This window comes from Tupaia chinensis, unplaced genomic scaffold (assembly GCF_000334495.1).
Source record: "Tupaia chinensis unplaced genomic scaffold, TupChi_1.0 Scaffold000037_20, whole genome shotgun sequence".
NCBI classification, from domain to species: Eukaryota; Metazoa; Chordata; class Mammalia; order Scandentia; family Tupaiidae; genus Tupaia; species Tupaia belangeri.
The window spans coordinates 700,896-714,049 of record NW_006159479.1 but is presented as its reverse complement, the minus strand read 5'-3'; positions in this window follow the sequence as shown (position 1 = coordinate 714,049).

The window sequence follows — 13,154 nt, the reverse complement described above, 5'->3', positions numbered from 1 at the left end:
TGTGCCCTATGGCCCCTCCCAAAAAAAAAAAAAAAAAAAAAGAAAGAAATTGCTTTTCCTTTAACACTTTGAGTATATTTCCCCATTCTTTCCTTGCTCACATTGTTTCCAATGAGAGGTCTGCTGTTAGCCTGATGGGATATCCTTTGTAGATAACTTGACATTTCTCTCTTGCCAATCTTAGTATCTTATCTTTGTCTGTGGTTTTAGTCAATCTGGCTATAATGTGTCTTGGAGAAGATCTTCTTGGGTTGATTCTATTTGGGATCCTTTTTTAGGACTGGATCTTTGAATGCCTCTCTAGGTTTGGAAAATTTTCTTGCAGGAGTTCATGGAATAGATTATCAATCCCCTTATGAGTCTCTTTGCCTTCTGGGATACTGATTATCTGGATGTTTGGGTGTTTGATAGTATTTAATATTTCTCGTATATAATTCTCATTTTTTAGTCAATTTTCTCAGTCTTGGTGGTGGATTTTTCTAGACCAGTGATTCTATCTACTACATCTGAGATTCAATTTTCTGTATGATCTAGTCTGCTTCTAATATTTTCAAGGGAGATTTTGACTTCCTATATAATAGCCTTGATCTCTAACAGGTCCATTTGATTTTTTTTTAATAGTGTATATTTCCTCTTTTAGAGCTTGCAAGAATTTCCTCACCTCCTGGAGCTCGTCAGCTCCTTTCTCCTGCCTCTTCTGCAGTTCATTGTCTCTTCTCTTCCATTTTTGTTAGCTTTGTCACTGTGAATATTCTAAATTCTTTATCAGACATTTCCATGAGTTTCAGTGTACTTTCTGGGGATGAACAGGAGTTATTCTTTTCCCTTGGAAGAGAGGTATTTTCTCATATTTCTCATGACCCTGCAGTGATTTCTAGTCATCTGATGGCTGGTGTGTTTCTTCCTAATTCTTGAAGTTCAGTCTGAGCGTCCAGAGGTGTGCAGGAGGAGATGATCTGCAATCTCTCTTCTGTTCCGTTTTCACTCTTTTGTGCATCAGATTCATTGTGAATAGAGGAATATTTAGATGTTTGGATCCTGTTCACTTGGACTTGTCTAGACACGTAGTGCATAGAGACCACTAGAAATGATTCTGGAGGGGGAAGTCTCCCCAGAAAATCTTCATTTTTGGTCAAGAAAAGCAATATTTCACAGCTCAAGTTCAGAATCCATCTCAGGATAGGCCTTGCATCTTTTTTTGAATTCTGTTATCATTATGATAATTTCCCATTTTTTTCTTTATTCATGTTAGAGCATATGTGCACACACATGAGAGAGAGAGTCAGAGAGAGAAATGAGTATTGTCCATGGGTGTGGTCACACCACGATCTTCTTCTCCAGTCCTTCAGCCCAATGGATCCCGGGCATTCTTCTGTCTATTCAACCCTAGAAAAATATAGCCTTTTCTTTTTCTCCTGTTTAATCAATATTCTTGGAGCTGCTACTGATCAAAGCCAAATTCAGTAACAAAGCATACTTTTTTTGAGAGGTGTTTTTTTTGTTTTTGTTTGTTTTGTTTTTGTTTTTTTGGGTTTTTTTGCCATAGGGCACGTGTGCTCTCCAGAAAGACAGAGAGAGACCCATTCTCCTCTCGGGATCACCCCCCAAGGAGGTTAGCCATGCTGCAATCCCTTCTCCTCCATTCTCCTCTCGGGATCTTGGGCACGCACACACGCATGCCTGGTGTGAGTTTAAGCCACCGGGTCTGGGACTTGAACTACGGTCGACTACGTGGAGTCCAGCAATATAGCTATTGCGCCAACTCTTGGTCTCAACAAAGCATACTTTTAACTGGCCTGTCTGGCATGTATTTTAAAAACAAAACCTTTTCATATCGACTTCCACAGATGCATTCAATATTATGCTTTTAAACTGGAAAATGTTCTTGGGAATTACACAATGGTATGTAAAACCTGAACAGGCTGTACTTGCAAGGAAAAATATGTGATTTATCTAAGCATAGTAAATACTTCAGAGTTTAGTTTTCAGGGTAAGAATGTCTACTGTAAACAGTAGACATGACTATCCCTATAGCAAAATTTCCAAGCATGAGAAGAAATCAAATTTTTATAAAGAACATTTATTTAGTAATATCGTTGCCCTTTTATTTATATGATAGAAGAGGGAAGAAATACGAGAAACATCATTATAATAGCTTCTCTGCTCTCATATAATTTTCCTTACCAAAAACAAAAATTTTTTTTTGTGCAATGTCATATCACTAATGCTGTCAAGTCCTGCACACTCTCTTCATGATGATTCAGTGCTCCTGGATTGGCAAACCTCTTCTCCCTGGGTGTGGGCATCCCTCAAGAATTCTAGACCCCTGTGTCTGTACTGTTTCTGAACAACTCACTAGCAAGATCTTGAAAGACGAACTGAAACCTCTTTAGTAATGCCAAGTGACATGGATTTGTGCTCTGTCAACTCTATTTTGATTTTTTGCCTACAGAATGTGGGATACGTGACATGCCTGAAATGTATTGTTTTTAAAAATGAAAAACAGCTCCAACATTTCAAAAACAGATGGTAGGAATGTATGCTGAGAAAAACATAGTCAAAAGATTACATTCTTATCCGTGAGCAATGAAAATCAGACTTTCTTGTTTTCTTCAACCTGTGTTTTGTTGTTGTGTTTTCTTCACCCTTGGTTGTGTTTTTGTTTGCTTGTTTGTTTAGTTTCTGCTGTAATCCTTGATTTTACATTTTTCAGCTAGTATTTCCTGCTAAAGCTAGTTCTGTCTGTACATCTCTTAGACAGTCCCCAGCAATGTATGCTCTTATTTTTAATAGGAACTGGTCTGCTTTTTTTCTTTTTCCATCCACTGAGCTGATTCTATTCGCATGCAATGAATTTTCCGTTTCTGGATTCCTTTATTTTAATCAATTGAACTTTCTAACTACAATGGCACACTAAGTCCTGAACAAGCCAGACCTACATGTTTGGCCTAGACTTCTTAACCACATTGCTAGTTTGGGAGAAAAAGCTCCAAGTTGTGAAAATCAAAGTGAGCTAGAAACAATAGTTTGTAGAATCATTGACTAATCTAGACAAGCCCAACTATTTCAAGCATTGAATAGCCTCAAGAGCACAGGATGGAGTAAGATTAGTCCTAACCCTACTTATAACAGACTTCCTCAGTGGTCCTTGAGTGAGTGGTCCTTGAGTGACTTCTTTCATTAGATGTGACTATATTGATATGGACGTAAATGTGGATAAACATTCATGAACCTGACACTCAAGGCAAAAACTAAGACTTTGACAACTTATATCTTACCATGTGGTTGCTCCCTCATCCTGTCTCTCTGCATTTCCCCATTCAAGGAAATGACCACGAGACATTCACATTATCATTTCCTTGCCTTCCATTTTGTGTAGTTTAATTGTCTATTTACATTCATAAAAAAGAAAATATTGGGACCAGCAGTTGGCGTAATGGCTATATCACTGGCCTCCCATGTAGCCAACTGCAGTTCGAGTCCCGGACCTCGTGACTTAAACTGACGCTAGGTGCATGTGCATATGTGCCCAAGATCCCACGAGGAGAATGGAAGAGAAAGGATTGCAGCGTGGTCATCCCTCCTGGGGGGTGATTTCTCACTTTCTGTCTCTCTGTCTCTCTTTCTGGCAAGTGCATACTCCCTATAGCAAAAACTTCTCAAAAAAAAGAAGAAAATATTTTTTCCTAGTCATTTTTAATTTTATTAAAAAGGGCATCATGCTGTATATAACTTTCTGGGATTTACTTTTCTTATATTGCTAAGTTTCATCCATATTTTAATGTGTAGCTATAGTTTATTCAACTATATTGACCCTGAATAATAAGCCATTGTATGAATTTACTTACAACTTTTATGTTTCTTATGCTTTAGTTTTGTCTCTTGCTAATAGCATGTACCTGTATTTTTAAGTGTAATTTGTCCATCTTTGTTTTTAATGAATGAGTTTAGTGTATATATATATATATATACATATATATGTGTGTGTGTGTGTGTGTGTGTGTATATATATATATATATATATGTTTTTTGCCATGGGGCACATGCATTCGCCATAGAGAGACATTGAGAGGGAAAATAAGAAATCACCCCCCCCAGGGGGGATGGCCCCACCACAGTTTCTTTTCCTTCATTCTCCTCCTGGGATTTTGGGCACATACACACACGTGCCTGACGTGAGTGTCAAGCTGCCAGGTCCAGAACTCCAACAGTAGTTGGCCATGTGTGAGTCCAGTGCCTTAACCAACATGCCACCTGCTGGCCCCAAGGAGAAAGCTTTTTTTACACACTTAAATATCTCATCTCTACTCCCTTGACCTCCTATATGTTTTGTTTTGGAGGGATGGGGAGAGATTTTTGCTATAGGATGCATGTGCTTACTGGAGAGACAGAGAGACAGATAGCAAGAAATCACCCTTTGTGGGGGATGGCCACACTGCAATCCCTTCTCCATTTTCCTCTGCCCAGAACTCAATGTGAGTTTTAAGCCACCAGTTCCAGGACTCAAATTGCAGCATGGCCATCCCTCCTGGGGTTGATTTCTCACTTTCTATCTCTCTGTCTCTCTCTCTCTCTCTCTCTAGCGAGAGCACACATCCTATAGCAAAATCTCTCTTAAAAAACAAAAACAGAAACAAACTTATCAATACCTCAAGCACAGTTATTGAATCTAAGGATGTGGTTCTGATTTGATGCCCTTGTGTGGTGGACAAACCCCTGGTAGATTGATCAATAATCACTGTTCATGCTAACATTGTCCTCCAGAGTAGAAGGAAATCCCCTTTGTCCAGAGACATCTTTTCTAAGAACTCCCTCTTCCAGATCATACCATTTTGCATTTCTTCCTGCAGTTCTTTTTCTTCCTTTTCTTCTTGAGACATTTATTAAGGCCTATGGTGAGTCAGGCACTATGCTGGGTCCTGATTTGGGTAAGTATGTGGATGAAATACGCTTAAAGAATAAAAAAAAGGGCCAGGTGCAGTGGCGCGCACCTGTAATCCCAGCTACCCAAGAGGCTGAGACAGGAGGATCACGAGTTTGAGGCCAGCCTGGACAACATAGGAAGATCCTTTGTCTTTGTTCTCTCTCTCTCTCTCTCTTTTATTTTTTTATTTTTAAGATTTGTGGGCGTGTGTGCTTCCTGGAAAGAGAGAGACAGACAGTGAGGAAATGAGAAATCACCCTGGGGAGGGGAGACACAATCCCGTCTCCTCCACTCTCTGCCCAGTAGCTTGAGCATGCATGCACACGTGCCCAACATGATTTTCAAGCCACTGAGTCTGAGACTCTAACCATGGTCCTCCCCTTTGAGAGCCCAGCAACATAACCACTATGCCATCTGCTGGGCCCCAATCCTGTGTCTTCAAAACAGAACAATGGAAATGAAGCCAAGGTTGGGGCACTGAAAACAAATTTGGCCTCCTTTCCCTGACAAGCAAAACAAGGAGAAAAGAGCTTTCCTCTGACGTGGAGCCTCTAGACAATGATGGAAAGGTGCTCTAAGCTAGTGAGTCTAACCATGGCTCTTCTATGGAACCATCTAGGGAACTTTTAAAACTCCCAATGTCGGGACCAGCAGTTAGCATAATGGCTATGTCACTGGACTCCCATGTAGCTGACCACGGTTCGAGTCCCGCACCCGGTGGCTTAAACTCACGCTGGGCGCGCGCGTGTGTGTGTGTGTGTGTGTGTGTGTGTGCACAAGATCCCGAGAGGGGAATGGAGGAGAAGGGATTGCAGCGTGGCCATCCCCCCTGGGGGGGTGGTTTCTCGCTTTCTGCCTCTCTGTCTCTCTCTGTCTGTAGCAAAAACCTCTCAAAAAAAAAAAAAACCTCCCAATGTCCAGACACACTCTGTGTCAATTAAATCACAATCACTGGGAATGGAATTAAACCATCAAGAGTATTTTAAATTGTCCAGTTAAATCAAATGTACATCCAAGTTTGAGGACCTCTGCTTGACTATCTAAGTAACCTCCAGGCTTAGAATCAGGTGGTCTGGGTCAGCTCATGTAATGAGTTTAATCCTGACCACCCTCCCCAAATTCATGTGTTTTGGTTCTAATCTCAGCACCTCAGGATGTGACCTTATTTAGAGATAGGATCTCTTCAAAGGTAATCAAAATAAAATGAGCTCCTTAGAGTGAGACCTAACTCAATATGCCTGGGTCCCTTGTGAAAGGGGAAATCTGGAGGCAGCCATTAGTGCAGGGAGGACTTGGTATGGACATGAAGACAGCCAACTGCAAGTCAAAGAGAGAGGCCTGGGGCAGATCCATACCTCACAGTCCTCAGGAGAAACTAGCCCTGCTACAGCCTTGATTTCAAACTTGGAGCTTCCAGAATTGGGAGACAAGGATCTCTGGTTTACACACCCAGTCTCCGCCCTTTGTACAGCCTCCCTGGCAAACCAGTGCAAACCCTAGCTAGCCATGTGCCAACTGTGTGCAAATAACTGACCTCAGGGTGCTTCACCGACCTTAGTAGGAGAGAAAACTGAGCGCACCTTCGCAGGGTTGTAGAAACGTTTCAATGAGAAAGTGTTAAGTAAAAGCACAGATTGGAACATGGTGCTCTGGGAATGCTGAATTGAGTCCCTCCTGAGTGAGCAAACTAAGTAGCTTTTCCAGCTTTGTTTACAGCAAGGAGCGATAGGCCACTCTAGGCCTCCAGAAAATGACGTGGAAGTCTTCGCCAGCTCTGGGTAGCCCCGTTATCCACGCGGTGCATTGTCCTAAGGCGTCTCTAAACTTACTCAGTCCGGTCTTGGAAGCAACCCTTGTTCGCAAGGTCGGCCCCTAGGGGGCGCGCTGTGTTCAGGACCCTGCGCCGCAGAGGAACGCCGAAAGCAGCCGTGGATTGACAAAGGCGATTGCCTCCAGCCCTCTTTTTTTCTACTGGACAGCCGCTTCCCTTACGCCAGATGTGCTACATCCCTCTGAACAGTACTGTTCTTTCTCTAAATTAGTAAATTAAGGTTCAGAGACGTTAGTAACTGCTCAAGGGTCACACAGCTGTGGGAACTAATCCGGACCTGTCTGACTTCACAACCAGCAAAACACTTGTGGCCACAAGGAGTCCCAAGTGTCCAGCCCTCCAGCGGGTAGGAGAGTGGCCTGTAGACTCAGAAGCCCAAGAAAGACCCTAGAGGAGAGGGGAGCCACAATAGCCTTTATAACCTTTCTTTCTCTGATCTGAGCCCCGCTGCTCTTTACATGGTAGTTTTCTTTTTAATTGCCAGATGGTGCATGCAGAGAAAGACAAAGAGGGCCTGGGAGAAAGCATCTCCCCAGTGGGGCGTGATCACAGCACAATCCCTTTTCCTCCATTCTGTCTGGATTGGGGAATGCACATGCACACCTATGACACGTTTTATTTTCTTTCTTTTTTTAAGAGAGATTTTTACTGTAGGGTACATGCATTTGACAGAGAGACAGAGAGAAATTACCCCCAGGAGGGATGACCACACTGCAATTGCTTCTCAGGATTTGGGGCATGCCCTCACTAACACCCCACTTGAATTTTAAGCCACTGGGTATGTGGGAGTCCAACCATTATGCCATCTGCTGGTCCCACACCCGGGACATTTGCAAGACACCAGGACTGAGACTTCAACCATAGTGGGCCATGTAGGAACTGAACTGACTCCCTTAATCACTAGGCCACTAGGCCAGCCCACCATGGGCCTCACTGATTTTTTTATTGCTTTCACTGCCTGGACTTAGTCTGAAAATGAAGAAATTACAAGTTTATTCCTTTTGTTTATTTTCTCCCCTTTTCTGTCCCTCAGTTGATTTTTTGCAGTCACTCCAAAGGAGCACATGCAATGGTTTAAAAGTGGGTGCTTATTTACTGCCTCTTCACTAAATAGGGTCAGTGCCTGATTTTTTAAAAATTATTTTATTTAACTTTATTATTTATTCATTCGTTTATTTAAATTTGACCAGAGAGGGACAGAGAGAGAGAGAGAGAGAAAGTGAGAAAGCAAGCCACCAGGTCCAGGACTCGAACCACGGTCGACCATGTGGGAATCCAGCGCCTTTAACCACCATGCTACCCACCGGCCCCATGTGCCTGATTTTTTTTGTTTTCTGTTTTTGTTTTGTTTTGTTTTGTTTTTAAGAGCGATTTTTGCTATAGGGCGTGTGTGTTCACCAGAAAGACAGAAAGTGAGAAATCACTGCCCCCTCCCCCCCGGGAGGGATGGCCACACTGCAATCCCTTCTCCTCCAAGGATCTTGGGAATGCACACACATGTTCCTGGTGTGGGTTTTAAGCCACCTGGTCTGGAAATCGAACCGTAGTCCACTACATGGGAGTCCAGTGACGTAACCATTTCACCATCTGCTGGTCTCAGGACCTGTTTTTAAAAATAAAAAAAAAATCTGAAGTGATAACTACATGTACTGTCACTGAATGCTGATGTCTACAGTGCTGGGCAATGGCAGAGGGTTTCCTCCTAAACATAATCTGTCATGCCAGAGAAACGACCCAATGTTGATTTGATGTTCCGTGTGAGAATTTGTACTGGGAGGCCTTCCAGGTGATGTTCTCCCACCCCTTCCGGCAAGCTCTCATCCACCCACCCACCCATCCATCCCTCCCTCCCTCCCTCCCTCCATCCCACCAGCACCTCAGAGCCAACAATGTGTGAATCCCGGTGTGTGGCTGTAGAGAGGTGGACCTGTCCTGGTGTCTGCCCAGAAGACGTCCATGGTCCTTCAGGGTGACACTTGCAGGGGAACCAGCATTAAGACCATATTCAGAAAACACTCTTTAATGAAGGCCATACTCATGCAGAAGCTGCCAATTCTCTCTGGAGTCTGCTCTGTTTGATTTTGTGGCATTTCCTTAAAGAGGATTAAAGTGATTACAGGAATAAAGTGGGAGGCTGGGATTCTGGTCTTCTCTATTGTACTAATCAACCCAGAGTCTGAGGACAAGGCCCTTAGCTCCTGTGTTTGTAAACACGGAACATGACCACAGTCTCAAAACCCCTCTACTATCCCTCCTGCCTGCACCAAAGCTGACAAGGCATATTGCTATCCATGTGCAAAACTAATGAGTTGAGACCCTGGAAACAAAATGCCAGGGCCATGGCAGCCCCCTTCCCCTTCTCTGTGTTCCTCGTATAGGTTAGCAGATGCTAAGAGGCCCTCCCTGAGCCCTCACTCTTCTGTTGTCTTTGTTCAAAGGCATAATCACCAATATCTGAGTAGATGTTACTGGGTGCAATGGAGGGCTGAGAGTCTTGAGAGGTGCTTGGGAATGGAGGTCCCAATTCTAGAGCAGAATGTCAACAGAAAATTCCTATGCCTTGGGTAGAGCTAGCTGAATAATCCTCAGGCCTCAGACCTAGCTCCCTTTCTGTGTCCCCATGCCTAGCTGAGCTCCCTTCCCCAAGCCTTGGGCCCAGAGCCCTAAGCCTGCTAGAGCTGCCTGCAGGAGCAGGGAGAGGTCAATGTCAGAGGCAGGTGGGACAAGGGGCAGGTGCTGCTCTGCCCTCCACAAACTCTGTGACTTTGGATGGGTCTCCTGACCACTGAGCCCAGCACCATCGTCTGTAAAATGAGAAGAGCAATATCTAGGGCACAGGATTCCCTTGAGGCACATGGAATGATGGATGTAAAACACAAGCACATGGTATGTGCTTCGTCAGTGGGAACATATTTTTGTAAAGAGCATTACCTGCCCAAGGGTACTTGCATTTTTAAAAAAGTTTTCCCATAGGGTGCATGTGCTTTCCAGAGACACAGTGAAAGGGAAAGTGAGAAATCATACCCCCCTTAGGGGGATGGCCACACCACATTCTCTCTCCTCCATTCTCCTCCTGAGAGTTTGGGCACATACACGCACGCACCCAGCATGAGTTTCAAGAGGCTAGATCCGGGACTCAAACTGTGGTCAACCATGTGGGAGCCAACCTTAACCAGCACACCACCTGCAGGCACAGTACTTGCATTTTTTTTTTTTTAATGTTTTTGCCATAGAGTGCGTGCGCGCTCCGGAGAGACAGAGACAGTGAGAGGGAAAGTGAGAAATCACACACACACACACACACACCCAGGAGAATTGGCCACACTGCAATTCCTTCTCTTCCATTCTCCTCCTAGAATTTTAGGCATGCACACATGTGCCTGGCCTGGATTTCAAGTTGCTGGATCAAGGATTTGAACTGTAGTCAGCTATGTGGGAGTCTAGCACCTTAATCACTACACCACCTGCTGGCCCCGGTACTTGCATTTTATAGTCAAAGGAAGATGACCTCATGTTGTGAAATGCAGACCTCAATCAGGAAGAAAAATATATTTGGCAGGCTTGGTCATCTTTCCACTGCCAGCAGGCAGCTATCCACAAGAGACACAGTCTTGGGAACCAGCAGTTAGCGTAATGGCTATGTCGCTGGATTCCCACGTAGTCGACTGCGGTTCGTGTCCTGGACCCGGTGGCTTAGAACCCACACCGGGCGCGTGTACATGCGAGACCAAGATCCCGAGAGGAGAATGGAGGAGAAGGGATTGCGGCGTGACCATTCCCCCTGGGGGGTGATTTCTCACTTTCTGTCTCTATGTCTCTGTCTGGCTAGCTCACGCGCCCTATAGTGAAAACCTCTCTCAAAAAAAAAAAAAAAAGAGAGACACAGTCTTGATACTATAATATTACAGTAATTATTAGAATATTTTTAATACTGTGTAGCTTTCATTTGTAATAAAAATATTTAGAATTATTCCTTAATTTTTTGAGTTTGTTTATTTCTGCCATGAGTGAGAGAGAGAGGAAGAGAGAGATAGGGCCTCAAGAGTTTTGACTCCACAATCCACTTCTAGCCTCAGCCGGCTGGGATCACAGACATACCTATGCTCTGTGTACTTACAAAGGTCTCTGATTGCAACCCAGAACCTTCCCATGTGGGTCAGCCTCACTGAGTCCTGCTTTCCCACTGAGCCACTGCCCAAAGCCCTACTGATGACCTTTCATTCTCCTTGACGCCTTTGACTCGAAGAGTGGCTCCTTTAGACAGTTAGGGCAGACATCAGAATTCTATTTAAGAATATGTGGAGGGGGAACCAGCAGATGGTGTAATGGTTACGTCACTGGATTCCCATGTAATTGACAATTCAAGTCCAGGACCCAGCAGCTTAGAACTCATGCTGGGCACATGTGCATGTGCCCAAAATCCTGAGAAGAGAATGGAGGAGAAGGGATTGTGGTGTGGACATCCCCCCGGGGGGTGATTTCTTACTTTCTTTTTGTCTCTCTGGCAAGTGCGTATACCCTATAGCAAAAATCTCTCTTAAAAAAAAGTGATTATGGGGGACTAGCAGGTGGCATGGTGGTTAAGGGGCTGGACACTCCCACATGGCTGACCATGATTCAAGTCCTGGACCTGGCGGCTTGCTTTCTCACTTTTCTCCCTCTCTCTCTCTCTCTCTCTCTCTCTCTCTCTCTGTGTGTGTGTGTGTGTGTGTGTGTGTGTGTGTGTTCCCACATGACCAATCACAGTTCAAGTCCTGTACCTGGTGGCTTGCTATCTCTCTCTCTCTCTTTCTCTGTTTCTCTCTCTGTCCCTCTTTGGTCAAATTAAAATTAATAAATTAAATTAAAAATTATTCTTTTGGGACCAGCAGTTGGCGTAATGGCTATGTCGCTGGCCTCCCATGTAGTTGACCGCGGTTCGTGTCCCGGACCTGGTGGCTTAACACTCACGCCGGGCGTGTGTGCATACGTGCCCAGGATCCCAAGAGGAGAATGGAGAAGGGATTGCGGCGTGACCATCTCCCCTGGGGGGTGATTTCTCGCTTTCTGTCTCTCTGTCTCTATCTGGCTAGCGCACGCACCCTATAGCAAAAACCTCTCAAAAAAAAAAAATGATTCTTAAAAAAAATGATTATGTAGATATGAATTCTCAGAGGTGAAGTAGGCTGGGGCATAGATGAAATTGGTTTTAAATTAATCACTGACACTAAATGATAGGTATATGGGGGATTCATTATTCTATTCTCTCTCCCTTTTTAGTTTTTTTTTATTTTGGGATTATGTTTTAATTTTCTTTATTAAAAAATGTTTTGGGGACCAGCAAATGAAGTAGCAGTTATGTCGCTGGACTCCCACAACAGTGGTTCAAGTCCCGGACCTGGTGGCTTGAAAATCAGGCCGGGCACATGTTCACCCATGCCAAAAATCCCAGGAGGAGAATGGAAGAGAAGGGACTGCTGTGTGGCCAACCCCTGTGGGTGATTTCTCACCTTCCCTCTCACTATGTCTCTCTCTCTTCCTCTCCTATGAGCACACACACCCTAAGGCAAAAAAAAAAAAGAAAACTCTCTTCAAAAAAATGTTTTTAAATGAGTCAGTGTTCAGAAAGTAGAATGGTGAGGCGGCTTGAACCAGATTCCTGGCCTCCCGCTTTCCTCTCCAGACAGCAGGAGCTTCACCACCAGCTCCACCACCTTCACCAACATCCTGTCCTGGGCTCGGTCCAGGGGTCCTGACACTGGTCCAGTCAGCCAGCAGCGCCGCCAGCGTCTACACAAGCGTCGGGACTCAGGACTCCCGATCTCAGCACCAGCAGCGTCCCGGGCGGCTGGGGGTCTGGGTCAGGTGGCGGGAATGGGGCAGGGGGTATCTGTATGAGACGCTTCTGGGCCTGCCTCACACCCTCCTGACCACTCTACCTGTCTATCTACCTCTCTGTACCTATTGTCTATCATCTATATATCTATATACCGTGTATCTGTCTATCATCTGTGTAGAAACGCTGGTCACTGTGGAAACTGGTTAAGCTGATACTCTGTCCACCCCTCCCCTTGTCTGCTTGTCCAATCTTTAGCTTCTGTTAAGGGGTTACAAGAGAGGAAGCCAGTGGGGAGTCATTTAGCCATTTGGATACGTACAAAAACCTGGAAGTATTAGGGAGTGACCGACATTTAGGCAACCCCTGGACAGTTGTGGTACCGAGACAATTCTCAGCAACTCCGAATCCCCGGGGGGATGGAGTCCCAGTTGTCCACAGCAGAGACTGACTTAATAACTCAATAACACTCTCCCTCCTCTTAACCAGATCCCACTCTCATTCCTGGAGTGACTTCTTAAACTGCCTACTCAAAAGTCCTGTCACAGGGTCCCTCTGGGGAAGTAGGTAGTACTGAGTATCTT